Source organism: Prosopis cineraria, unplaced genomic scaffold (assembly GCF_029017545.1).
Source record: "Prosopis cineraria cultivar Desert tree isolate PC_DT_omini unplaced genomic scaffold, ASM2901754v1 PC7, whole genome shotgun sequence".
In the NCBI taxonomy this organism is placed as follows: domain Eukaryota; kingdom Viridiplantae; phylum Streptophyta; class Magnoliopsida; order Fabales; family Fabaceae; genus Prosopis; species Prosopis cineraria.
This window is the reverse complement of record NW_026555338.1, coordinates 23,104,822-23,118,517: the sequence shown is the minus strand read 5'-3', so window position 1 is coordinate 23,118,517 and position 13,696 is coordinate 23,104,822. Positions and strand designations below refer to the sequence as shown.

The 13,696-nt window shown below is 31.5% G+C and overlaps 1 pseudogene; it reads left to right on the top strand.

The window, feature by feature from the left end:
- LOC129316592 (inactive beta-amylase 9-like) overlaps positions 1 to 11,112 on the top strand; it is a 39,469-nt pseudogene extending 28,357 nt beyond the window's left edge.
- The last annotated feature ends 2,584 nt before the right edge of the window (positions 11,113 to 13,696 follow it).

The following is a 13,696-nucleotide window of genomic DNA, read 5'->3' as shown; positions in this document are numbered from 1 at the left end:
AGTAGATGTCAAGCAATTCATGAAAGGAAGAGAACTTGATTACACAAAAAATCTCATGTAATTAACATGGACTTGTCAAGCAACAACCTAGTTGGCTTTATACTAGAAGTTCTAACTTCTCTTACTGGATTGGTTAGCTTGAATTTATCACACAACTCTTTATTAGGAGAAATCCCAAACAAAATGGGGAATACTAAGTTCCTTGAATCACTAGACCTCTCATGGAACCAGCTTGAAGGTGCACTTCCAAGTAGCATGTCTTCTTTGACATCATTGAGCCACTTAAATTTGTCGTACAATAACTTTTCAAGGCCAATTCCAGAGGGAAACTAGTTCTTCACTCTTGAGGACTCATCCATTTATGTTGGAAATCAATTTCTCTGTGGAGAACCTGTGCTGAAAAAATGCAACCGTGATGACAATAATGAAGCTCCAATTTATGAAGCCAAAGACGATGACAACAAAAAGGAAAAGATCATGTTTTACTTTGTTGTTGCCCTTGGTTTCAGGATTTTGGGGAGCTATTGGAGTCCTAGTGTTCAACAAGAGTTTAAGGTATGTTTGTTTTACATATGTGGAGAAAATAGCTGATGAAATATATGTAGCAATAGCAATAAGAGTTGCAAGGATCAAGAGAATATGATAAAAATCTTGATTAGAGTTTGAGTTTAGCAGTGTTGCCACAGGAGGTCTTCTATCCACCAAAGAGTTGTTATTGAATCCCATAATCTTGGTTTCTTGAAGCTGATCAAATTTGGAAACCCGAACACTTGTGGTTGGCGGTAGCAAACTCTTGCTTCTGAGATCTTTCATAGCTTGGCTTCCAAAGTCGAGTTGTCTTGTTATTTTATGTTCTCTTGTTTTTGTTTGATCGTTAGTGTATGTTTTTCTTGTCTTGTTGCTCTTCTTTTCGGACTTCTTTGATCCTTGTTTGTAAACTTTGTTTTCACTGTTGTAATGAGATTCAAGTACTATTCAGGTTAAAAAAAGAATTGTAGTAATTGTAGAAAAATTAATTATATATTAATAAATATTAAATTATATTTTAAATTAATATTACAATTAAAACATAGTAAAAATTATAACAATTTTTTTTAAAAAATAGTAGATTCACTATATGTGGATAAAAATTTAAATTAATTTAGTTATAAATTTTTTTATTATGGTTCTATTATCTATTGTTTTCATGGAATATAGGAAAATTTTTATGAAAAACAGAAAATGTACACAAGATTTCCAAAAAAAGTACTACAACCAAACAAACGGATACTATTTGTTTGTAAAAAAAAAAAACAGTATATAAAAAAATAGTGTTTTCTTTGACTGCATGCCAGGGAGTCTTTTTTTCCGCCAATGGCATGGAATAATGCATGATGGTTGAATGGGTTATACCATTATTTGAATGTTTTTAAAGAAGGAATACAATGCTTAAGGATGTCTTTCTTAGCGATTTTAAATATTTTAAATTTAAATAGATACAATCCATTCCATTCTTTCTATTGTGTCGAATCTTTAACTTGCGGGCAATTATTTTTTATTGAAGGTAATTCTATTTGAACATTTTTCAAATATTAAATATAAATATCTTTTTTAATAGAAACTTAAATTTTATTCCTTCATTATGTTGTTCGAAGTAGTCCTTTTTATTATACTATATTTTTTTACTTGACCCAATCCTATTGATTTTATTGTCTTGAATTGTCCTTCCATTCTTTCCACTATATATTTCAAAGGCATGTGCCTAATATATATATTTCAAATGATCTGGCAATTAAAAAATTTGTCATTATATGTGATTTAGTATTGTTGAAGCAGCAAGATATTTCATCTTTTTTTTTTTGTATAAAAGTAATTAAAAACAGAAATGTTCACAAAATAAAAGGTAAAAAAAAAAAAAAAAAAGAAAAAGAGCCCTATCTCTAAAAGGATAGGAATGATGTTTCAGTCTGAAAAAAATTATTAGAAATAAAAACGCCAAAATAAAGAAAGGCCTAAGAAAGATTTTGGCCTTCGAGTCATGCATTGCTATTAGATTAAGAGGAATTTTTGTAAAACCAATGGCACGCATCCATGATGCTGACCGAAGTTGGTGATCCAAAGGAGGGCTTCCCAAACTTGCCAACATTTTAGAAGATTCAGTACTGACGATTTGAAAATTAGGTAGGAAGTGAATCAATTCTGCTAAGAATCGAAAAATTAGATATGCACATTTCCAATGCTTTTTGCTTTTATATATCCTCAACCAAATATATATAGTCCAACCATGATGCACAATTTTTGAAACCTCAGTCCTTTATTCTTATTCTTAGACAAGGATTTGTTCATAGCAAGAGAGGACCAGCCACATCAGGCACAGACCAATTCCAAATAATGTACAATTCTCATGAATTTAGCAATGAAGATATTTCATCTTTCCTTAATACACACAATGTGTTATACATATTTAACACCTAATCTTTTTTTTCTTTTGTGATTGGAGAAAGAAAAGTTGGGCTTTTGTTTTTTATTAAAAAAAAATTTGAGCCACGATTGTTAATTGTTATGTGCCTAGTCTTTATTAATAAAAAAACTATTTTTTTATCATGTTTAATATATTTTACTGTCAAAAGTTTTAACATTTGTTATCTTATTTTTTTTTAATCCATATGCCCACTCAAGAATGTCGATCCTTAATAAAAATATGATAAAAAGTTAAATTGGATAAATGATTTATAATCGGCTAAATGAAATAATTTAAAAATACTAAAAATGTTGAATAAAATTTATATGATGTGATGTATTTCTCAGGTAGCTAGACTACCCCTTCTTATGTAAAATATATATATATATATATATATATCATGTGATAATATTATTCTTTTTTAGAAGACATTATTAATTTAGAATGTATGTTGAGAAAGATGCTAACATTTCCAATCCAAATTCCTCGTAAAAGAAATCTTAAAAAAAAAAAATCTGATGTTAATCAACAAGAAATCAGATTCTCCTTAGCAACAATGAGGAAGGAGATGAAGTGAATGGAGTAGTGAAAATTGCAAGAGGATGACGTGTCAATGATGGAGCTTCCGATTGTATTACATCTCCCGCCAGCTTTGACCGTTGGATCTGCAACATTTTCCCCCCCATAACGTCTTTAGTTGAAGTTTGGTACTTGCAAATTGGAATTTGAATTTGTTTATATCTGATAATCCACTAATGATACTTCTCCTGTGCATAATAGATCTAAGGCATTGGTTTAGGGGATAGTATAAATTAATTTACTTATTAAATGTCATTTATAGTTTTGTTTAGATATCTTATCAAACTTCAGTTTATCTTCGGAACCAGCTTTAAAAGACCAAGAAATTATTCAAGATATATGTGAAACATGTTTTCAGTGGTGAAACTGTTATCTTTATATCTCAATTCATGTAATAAATAAGACTGAATAAAGTAATGTGTGGGTACTTGAAGAATTTATAATTGCTTAAGATATCTCGATTACCTCGAATATAGACAGATGCACAACCTACAAAATCCTGTAGTTTGCAGAGAGTTCATAGATAATGGAGCAAATGAAAACTATTGTGTGTTTGTGGTTATCGACTGATTGGTTTATATGGACTAGATCAGTAATCGCTATAATAAATAAATAAATTAATCATATTTTATTATCTCTGATTCAATTAGTTAAAAGATATGAAATAACTGATGGTTGCAGGGTTGTAGGTTGGGCCTCTGCCCATTGGGCTTACTCATGTGGTCCACCTATTATAGTTCACACAAGATTATAAAGAACTATTTGTTTGGACTTATTAATTAATATAAATTCATAAATGAGTATTCCAACAATCTCTCACTTAGATTGCATTATTTAAGCAAGTTATATAAACAAGCCACAAACAAAATTCAAAAAATAAAACTTCACAAAATCATTGGATCTTATGGAAAAACAAGTGGTATAATCTCTTATAATATGAATAAAATATGAAATTTTATTCCACACACAGTTTAGTAAAATAACAACATAAATCACTAATTTCTATGAGGAAATAAGTGACATGCACAGCGTGCCACAACAAAATCATTGAATCCTATAGGGATACAAATGATATAAACATATCTAACTGAACTAAATATAACTCACAGAAGAAAACAAAGCCTAATGAGAAATTGTAATACAAAGATTCACAGACTCCCATTAAACTAAGGCATCAAAAAAATTCACAATACCCATAAAAGTTACATGATTTTGAAAAACTTCTATAGGTAAGTCCTTGGTCGATAGATTTGCAAGCATCAGCATATCAGAAATGTGTATCACACGGGTTTGAGACTCAGCAATTTTCTCTTTCACAAACATAAGTTTGATATCAAAATGCTTTGTATGACTAGAATTTTTATGGTTATTAGCATAGTATACTGTAGATTTATTATCACAATAAATGGTTAGAGGACGTGATATAGACTCAACTAGATGCATGTCAAATATCAACTTTCTCAACCATATAGGTTAATGTGTAGTCTCAAAACAGCAATATACTTAGCTTTCATAGATAAAACTACTGTAAGTGTTTACTTTACACTTTTTCAAGATTTACTACTAGAGCCATGAGAAACATAATTTACTAAGTGAGAGAGATTCTTTTTTATTGCTTTATCTTCTTGAGTGACTATTGATATCATTTGGTCAACAGACCATTAAGCTTCTTACGAATTGTATGAAGTCCTTAAGAATACGTATTTCGGTGGTAATAATTAAAGAACACAATAAACTAAAGTACTTTCACCCAAGTCAATCCTATATGATTTAAGCTTCTTGTAGTAATGAACAAGTTTCAGAATATGTTCCTTGACACTAGATACTCCGTCATATCGAGTATTGTCAAGTAATGTCAAATAGTAGTTCTTTTGAATCTTATCAAGTTGCTTGTATTTGTTTCTAACAGCTTTCAACTATTTCACTGCAATATCCTTTTTAGAAATGTTGTTCCTAATTTTCTTTTTAATTATGTACTTGATGATTGCTAAACAAATCCAATGGGACTCGCTCCATTTTTTATGGAAGGCCTTATTGGATTCAAAAGAGAAATCCACAGGCTTGGGTTTTCTCAAAGCCAAATCTTTCTTTCTTAAAAATGGTAATATACATATTCAATGACTTTTTTCAATCATCATAATTAATCTCGTTGAGAGCCTTCATAAAGGATAGTTGCGTAAAAACAAAAATTAAAATTGCAAAATAGAAAATGAAAAATATTAATTATGCATGCACAACATAATTATGAAACATAATTCTTTAATAAGCGATTGTCAATTATGAAACTATAATCATGCACTAAGAAGGCTCAAATACCATAAAAATTTAGCTCATACAAAAGTCCATACAAAATAATTCATTAAACATTTTTATACTTATAGGTACAACAAATATCTAACACATTAAAAGAGTGCTATTTGCCTATCCTCAAAAACCAACCATCAAAATGATATTAATAATGTCACACTTATGGGGTATATCCATTATCAATGCTATAAGATTTTAAGCAATACTAATAATTTACAAAATCATAAATTTTATGAGTTTAGGACAAAACAAAATAATATCAAAAGCCCTTAGGTCTTTTAGCAATTAGAGAACAAATTTAGGACTTACATGAAATTTTAAAAAGTATCTAGGGGTTAAAAGGTAATTCTAGAAGAGACTTGGTTGCAAAATGCGATTTTAAAAGTTCAGGGATTAAACAGTAATTTCTAAAATTTTATTGGGTCACGGTATAAATTCTACAAATTATGGGCCAAGGAGGTAATTTTAAACTGAGGCCAAAACATAATTTGTAGAATTTCTTTTTTTGTTTTTTAAGTATTATTGGCCCGAGATGAGGGTCCAATGTTGTTTAAGTGAAATGATGCGTTTCACAGCTAGCCCATCCTCTTTCCCTTTTTTTTTTTTTTAAGATTTAGGCCCATTCAAAAATTTAATCCCAAACCCATGAAACCAGATCCCTAGAATTTGCTTTCTGACCTAGTTCGTTCTTCCTTTTTCTAGCTGCTGTGAGCCCCAAAACTGAAGGACACTGTCGAGGACTAGGTGAGCAATAGCGCACGACCTATGGCGACGCTGTGAACTTGAACAAAGGAAACACTACAAGAAAATAAGCATTTTGTGATGGAATATGTCCTAGATTTGCGACAGAATATTTGTCCCAGCAATCATTTGTGATGCACTTTGTGACAGAACCCATTACACCACTAATTTGCTTGTCTCAAATAATTTGGGACGGAACATCAAGTTCCGTCACAAAATTTGCGACGCAATTTTGAGACGCAAATGTCATCCCAATATTGCGACAGAAGATATCACCACAAATGTGTCACAAAATTTGCGACGCAATTAGAGTGCCAAATCCGTCCCAATATTTTGTGATGGAATGCTTGTCACAAATACGATCCAAATTTCCCAAAGCCATCACAAATCCATCCTAAATGTTTGTGAAGAATTGTATCCATCACAAATCTGTCCCAAAAATTTACAAAATAGAATATCAAATTATTTGTCCAATTTTAATTGTTATTTTTCTTAAAATAACCTATAATTACAATATTTCACTAACAAAAATTACAGAAACATGATAAAATATATCATAACATTATCAAGTGTCATTAAATACTTAAAAAAGTGTATGTTAAACCACATTACAATTACTCAAAAGTATTTAAAATAGTAAACTAACATTCTAATCACTAAAGATAATCATTGAACTTCATTATCTTCACCTTCACCTTGACCTTCATCTTGACCTTGACCTTATCCTTCATCTTCACCTTCTACAGGTAGCATCGTTTGAGCAAGATGCTAATATTTTTTTTTTGGCAATAATTTAGTTCTTTTTGTTGCTCATTTATGATAGATACAAGTTTTTGATTCATATCTATTAAAGTATCCACATGCTTTTGTAACTTAATCTCAAATTCTAGATGGAGTCTAGAATGATGAGAGGGCAAGGATGTCTTTGCAAAACAAGAGGCATGAAATGGAGGAGCCTCAGATCCAATGCCAAAGATGCGATCCTTTCTACTAACACCAGCAATAGCCTTTATCTACACTTCTATATTATCAGCATAGTCTTCTTCATCTTCTACAAGAATAGGATCTGTATTTGTGCACTCTCCTTGAGTAGAGGATCTACTTGATCTCTTTAATTTCATGTAGTATTCCTATTCCTATAGAAGATATAAACAAATTTTTAAATCTAGAGATTAATTAAGAACATGAATAAACACCGGCATGCAAGTAAACTCAATTCCATAACTAAATAACAGTGATATCTAATTAAAGTCACAAGTATTCCTTTACCTCAAAAAAAGGCAATAGATTCACGTATAAAGCAAATACAACTTATTAGAAGCAAGGGTGAGCTCACAATTGTATTAGGAACAAAAGAGAACAATTATAGTGACTATAAGATCCACACTATAACACGTCAAGCCTCTACCAGTCAGCACAAATTCATTGGCATTATTTCATTACATGGAAGAGTTATACTACAATTAGTCAGGTATCCAACCATCAGCACAATCCCAATGAAATATCAAAACAAAGAACATGGAAGACTTATACTTCTTTCACAAATTAATATTCCAATTTGAATATTCTTGCATGCTTCCTCTTCCTCTTCTCAACAGTGGCTAGTGACCTCTTTTTTATATTTATATATAATTATATTCAAGCATATGTGGGTAAATTTTTGGAATTCAAGGTTACAAATATAAATATATTGAAGGTTTGCATGTAATATCATAATTTCACATTGCCAAATGAGTAATCGTATAAACCTTTGAAGTATATCAAAAAACTCCTTGTCATGTGTGGTTCTTTCTTATAGTGCCTTTTTTTTTTTACGATTTTTAGAGGAGCTGACAATTAAAAAAGTCTCATCAATACCTAATTAAATACAATGGGCAAAAAGGTGAGATCACCAACAAAATAATCCCACAATTTGCAAGCGTCGCAACAAGTCTTTTTATTTATTTTGGACCAAGCCCAATACAAACAATCAAGGGACGTGAGTGTAGACAATGAAGGTAGGGTCCCCATGAAGATTTACAATTCAAAACAACTTATTTTTTTATATGGGTTTATTGAATTTGAAACTCTATGGACAAGAGTATACAGGAATTTTGTGGAATTATTAGCTACCCTCCGTGTGGACATCATCATGCATTTTCTTATTGAGCAAACAAATTACATCCCTTTGTTGATGCTTGCAAACAGTCCACTAATTCATATTTAATGAGATTAAATAATGAAAGATAACTTCCTTGGTAGTTGTCCCACGTGACCCACAAAGCACACTATAATATATATATATATATATATATATAATAAGTATCTTAAGAAGCATCAAAATTAAAATAAAAAGAGCATACTAAGATTCTTTTACAATAGCCCCTTATGACCCACAGGAAATCGGTATTGTCATAGTATAAATCGTGACCCACAAATTCTTTCACACAGCAACCCCAAATAGCGCACAACACACACTAAAATACATATAACAAGTATCATAAGAAGCATCAAAATTAAAATAAAAAAGCATAATAATAAAATTCTTTCAGCGTCACATTTTTTTGGGTCAAGATTTCAACCCCACATGACCCACAAGAAATTGGAACTATCATATGATAGAGACAAATTATTTTACAGTAGCCCCACATGACCCACAAGATCTCACTAAAATCCAAATAATGAGGATTAAGTAAAAAAAAAAAATTATGAATCTGGACTTCAACAAATTAAAAAAGTCACCATTAAACTAAAATCAAGTTAAATATCATGAACATCAAGGGAAAGACCAACGCAAGTGTGTAGCTTCAGCCCTCACGGTGTGCGACTCCAGCTGCTCTGCTCCTGACAAGCATGGTGATTTTCGAATGGGAGGGAAATTTTTTGGGGGGGGGGGGAGGAGCAGAAATTGGGTATTAGTGGTTGGGTCGACTACAATTCTGTTCCAAATTCTGTCGCAAATATTTGGGACACATTTTGGGACAGATTTGGGGCACCTTTGCGACAAGATTCAATCTGTTGCAAAATGTGAGTCACAAATCTCGTGTTTTCTAGTAGTGAAAGGCTTCACCGGCAAACAAGACGCCCGAGTTAAGCTTGGGACACTTCTCCATTTTCGCAGCAGTACAGGAAGATGTCGGTTCTAATCGTCACAAGCTTAGGAGACAGTGTCAGGGGAGACAACGCCGATGATGTGAACCAGAGTCAAGGGAGAGGATGCCGATGACTTGGAGGAATGTCTGACCTTCGTTCAACGACATGTTTGCAGCAGCTGGAGGAAGCATTTTTGACAAGAAATAGCATAATTTTTTCTTCTTCTTCTTCTCTGGCAATTGAATTGCGAAACAGCAACAAGAAATAGGAAACAAGATGTTGTGCAACTGAGTGAGAGATGCCGTGAATCAGAATCTCAGGAAAGACTTTTGGCAACTCGATGACACCAGTTTTCGACAATGCACCAACGGCAAAAATAGAGATAGAGGAAGCCAAACCAAAAAAAGGGAAAGAGAGACAAGCTTAGTAATGGACTTAGATTCATGAGCATATTTAAATCTCATGTTCATTTCCAAATAACAAGGATACATTATAGACATATAAAAACACTAATAAAATCTCAACATGCTTTGAAATGAATTTCTATTAATTCATCAACATATGCATAAGATAATGAATTGAGATATATGAATTAACATTTGTTGCCAAGCACTGATATCACATGTTATTTGTATATCTCAATTCATGTAACTAATAAAGTTGAGTAAAGTAATGTGTGCGTATTTGAAGAATCCATAATCTTTTAAGATACTTTGATTACCTCGAGTATGGACAGATGTATAACTCACCGCATCCCGTAGTTTGCAAAAATTTTAGAGATAATGGAGCAAATGAAAACTATTATGTATTTGTGGTTATTGACTGATTGGCTTATATGGACCAGATTAGTAACCACTATAATAAATAAATAAATTATATTTTATTATCTCTGATTCAGTCAGTTAAGAGATAGGAAATATAACTGATAGTTACAAGGTTGTAGGTTGAGCATCTGCCCATTGGACTTACTTGTGTGGTCCACCTATCACAGTCCACACAAGATTATAAAGATCAATCTGTTTGAACTTATTAATTAATATAAATTTATAAATAAATATTCCAACAGAAACTATTTATCATTTTACCATATCAGAGCTGCTTCTTATTTTTCACCTTGCCAATAATCAGAGGACTAGTTAGTATACTACAAACCACAATAGTTAGCTATAATTCCCACGAATTTATGTAACTCACAAAGTTTTCATGCCAAACTGCAGGGAATTTCAATGGGATTGAGGCCAGATTGTGAGCTGCAATATCTATCTCACCACCAGCTACCCACCAGCAGTGGAGCTTATAGGGCTGGAGAATTCCAGTGTTATGATAAAAACATGCTTAGCATTCTCAAGCAACATGCTGAAGCATCTGGAAATCCTCTATGGGGTCTTGGTGGTCTCCATTTGGGCATTTCTTCCTCACATGGTATACTAATCAGCCTTTAACTCATGGAGATCACCTTTCAGTGACACTAAAGTGTCTATATATGTCTCTATATGTACAGAATGCAATCGCATCCTTCTGAACTGACTGCTGGATTTTATAAGTATAACACTGTTAAAAGAGACGGTTATGAAGTTGCAAAGGTTTTTGCAAAAAGTTCATGTGAAATGATATTACCTGGAATGGACCTCACAAATGCAGTTCAGCCGCGAGAAATTCTGTCAAGTCCTGAGTTGGTACTTCCACAGATAATGGCTGCTTGTAGGAATAATGGAGTTGAGGTTTCAGGAGAAAACCATTCAGATTCTTGTGCTTTTGGCGGATTTGAACAGATTAAGAAGAATATTGTAGCAGGAGACAATAATGTGCTGGACCTGTTCGTGTATCAGAGAATGGGAGCTTGTTTATTTTCGCCAGAGCATTTTCCTTCAGTCACAAAGTTTGCTCGGAGCCTTAAGCAGCAGGAAATGCGTTCAGATGATATGGCTGCTGAATCTTTTGCGAAGAACTCAGAACTTAGCATGCAGATATAATTCTTGTGTTATGATGATAATTTTGTATGTAAATATTTGTAATGAAAATATAGGTGCTTACTGCTTCGGATATAATCACTTGAATACCGGCTGTGTATGCTTCATCCTCAAGCATATATGTTTCAATTATTGAAATACTAGGAAGAGAAAAGCTAGAGTATAATGATAAAGTATGATCATGGAAGTTCAATATTTATTAGACTTCTTTAATCATGAAATTCCATTATCTTAAAAGACTAAAGAGAGAAAGAAATATATGATCTTAAAGTGTTTGCGGATATTTTCAGTTTTATTTTATGTGGTAACCCTAATAGAGAGAACAAAAATAAATTAAGTTAAACTAAATAAATTAATAGGTTATTATTTAAAATTAAGATTTTTAAAGTTATACATGTGAAATATTTATGATAGTCATCCCATATATAATAGTAGGATTTTCTAGTACTCCAACAAACCCTTAAAATAATGTATTTTAAATTTTATATACATATATAGAAGATATATTAATAAATATATATTATTATTTAGATTTATTAGATCTAACCATACAAAGCCCTAGATTTCTTTATAGTTCATCTACTCGTTCTTCCAAACCACTGCCGCCACACTCATTGAAGCCACAATAATTCCTATTTAATCGTTTTATGCAACAATGCTGCGTCCTGCGAATCAAACATTCATTGAGCTGCAACAAGTAATGTTAACGATAATATATTTAATAAGGTTCATCCTCCTTTTAGCCTTGCACGAGTTCCACTATCTGGAAAAAAGAAATCGAAGTATCTTTTGAGGGACAATAGCACCAACTAATTGAGGACATTGGTGATTGAGAAGGGTTTTATTTCTTGGCAAGCTTCACTCTTTTATTGGGTGATGCTAATGAGACTTCTTCACTAGTGCAAAGTCATAGAAAGGGTAAGAAGGGATTTCTATTATTGATCCCAACCAGTGAGTGGATAAATAGCAAGGTGACAATTTTTGTTTTCACATGCATTTATCTTTTCCAATCTCATCAAATTTTGATTGTGTTCTTGTCTATTTGTTTGGGAAGCAAATTCAAAACTTGTTTCTTCTCTTCATTGTGATCCTTAGATCGTAAGAGTGATTGAGTCAAAATTTAGTTTTAATTGTTATTTTGGTCTAGTTTTTATTTTGGTAATTTATTAGATATGATTTGTTCTTGAAATATGAGACTGATATGATGATTATGTGATATAAATGATGATTATGATTGTTAACGTTAGCAACACTACTTCTAAAATATTATTATATTTTCTCCTCTTTTCCTTATATGTTTATAATTGATTTTGGTTTTGATTTTGGTTTTTTCAAAATTTAAATTGGTTTATTTTCTAAAGGAGGAAAACATTTTTATTTCAAATATTCTTATATTTTTCTTTTAATTAATTTTACATTCTTTTAATCTCTCAAGTATTTTATCTTAGATTCGCGCGCGCGTGCATATCAGTCACTACTTTTGATCATAAATTCATCTCAAACAATTATGTCATTAAACACTCAATTGCAAACAATCTTTCAATCATCACTCATTATTAATCCTAGTAGGGAATAAATGCCCCACTTACAATAATATATATATATATATATATATCTTCATTATTTACTAGTGGGGCATAACTGTCCTTCCCACAATATAGTAAATGTATATCTCTTCATTATTCATCATGTGAGAAATAACTATCCCACCAATATAACATATACAATATATCACATGCCATATAAATTTATGGTGAGGAATAACAGTCTCACTTAACGTAACAACTGACACACACACACACACACATATATAAATCTAAGACAAAATAATTGAGAAATTAAAAGAATGTAAAATTAATAAAATATATTGTCAAGTGTTAACATCAATAGGACTTCCTCTTGTGCGTTCTTCAGTCATCCATTTTTGTAAGTATATATGGGAAGATAGCTAAAATTGAAGCTTGGAAAGATAGGTTTTCAATGCGGTTGAAAATGACAAATGATGGATTATGCCCATTTCTTATAAGAGAGTTTTCAATGATTAGATAAACGGATCCCAATTTGACATTGACTTTTTGATTTTATTATATGCTGATTGTTTCTGTTTTATAATACTTTACAGTAAGAAATTAAAGTTTAAATCTTCATTAGAAAAAGTACTTACATTTAATATCTAAAAATATTTTAAATAAAATTATCTTCAATAAGAAAGACCTATATATATAGGTGATGAAAGGCTTTGGTAACTTTTGAATATTCCAAAACAATGGATATTCTATAAGAAACATCCAATAAAACATATCAAAGATCAAGTAAAATTCAATCATTACAAACACTATTACTTGAACCTGGCAAAAGCGTGTTTAACATCTATAAATAACTTGGCTTGATCGTACATCTTTATCTTCTTCTTTTTTTTTTTAAATTTTTTTAGGATAGAATCAAACTCTAGAATGATACGACTCGGACTGTTAATTTCCGCACTGCATCCACTTGGTTTACATCTTTAGCTTTAGCTTTTGTAATTTGGGTACCATTTGGTAATGTTGATCTACAATACCAATGGTACCTCATTTTTCTTTTTCTT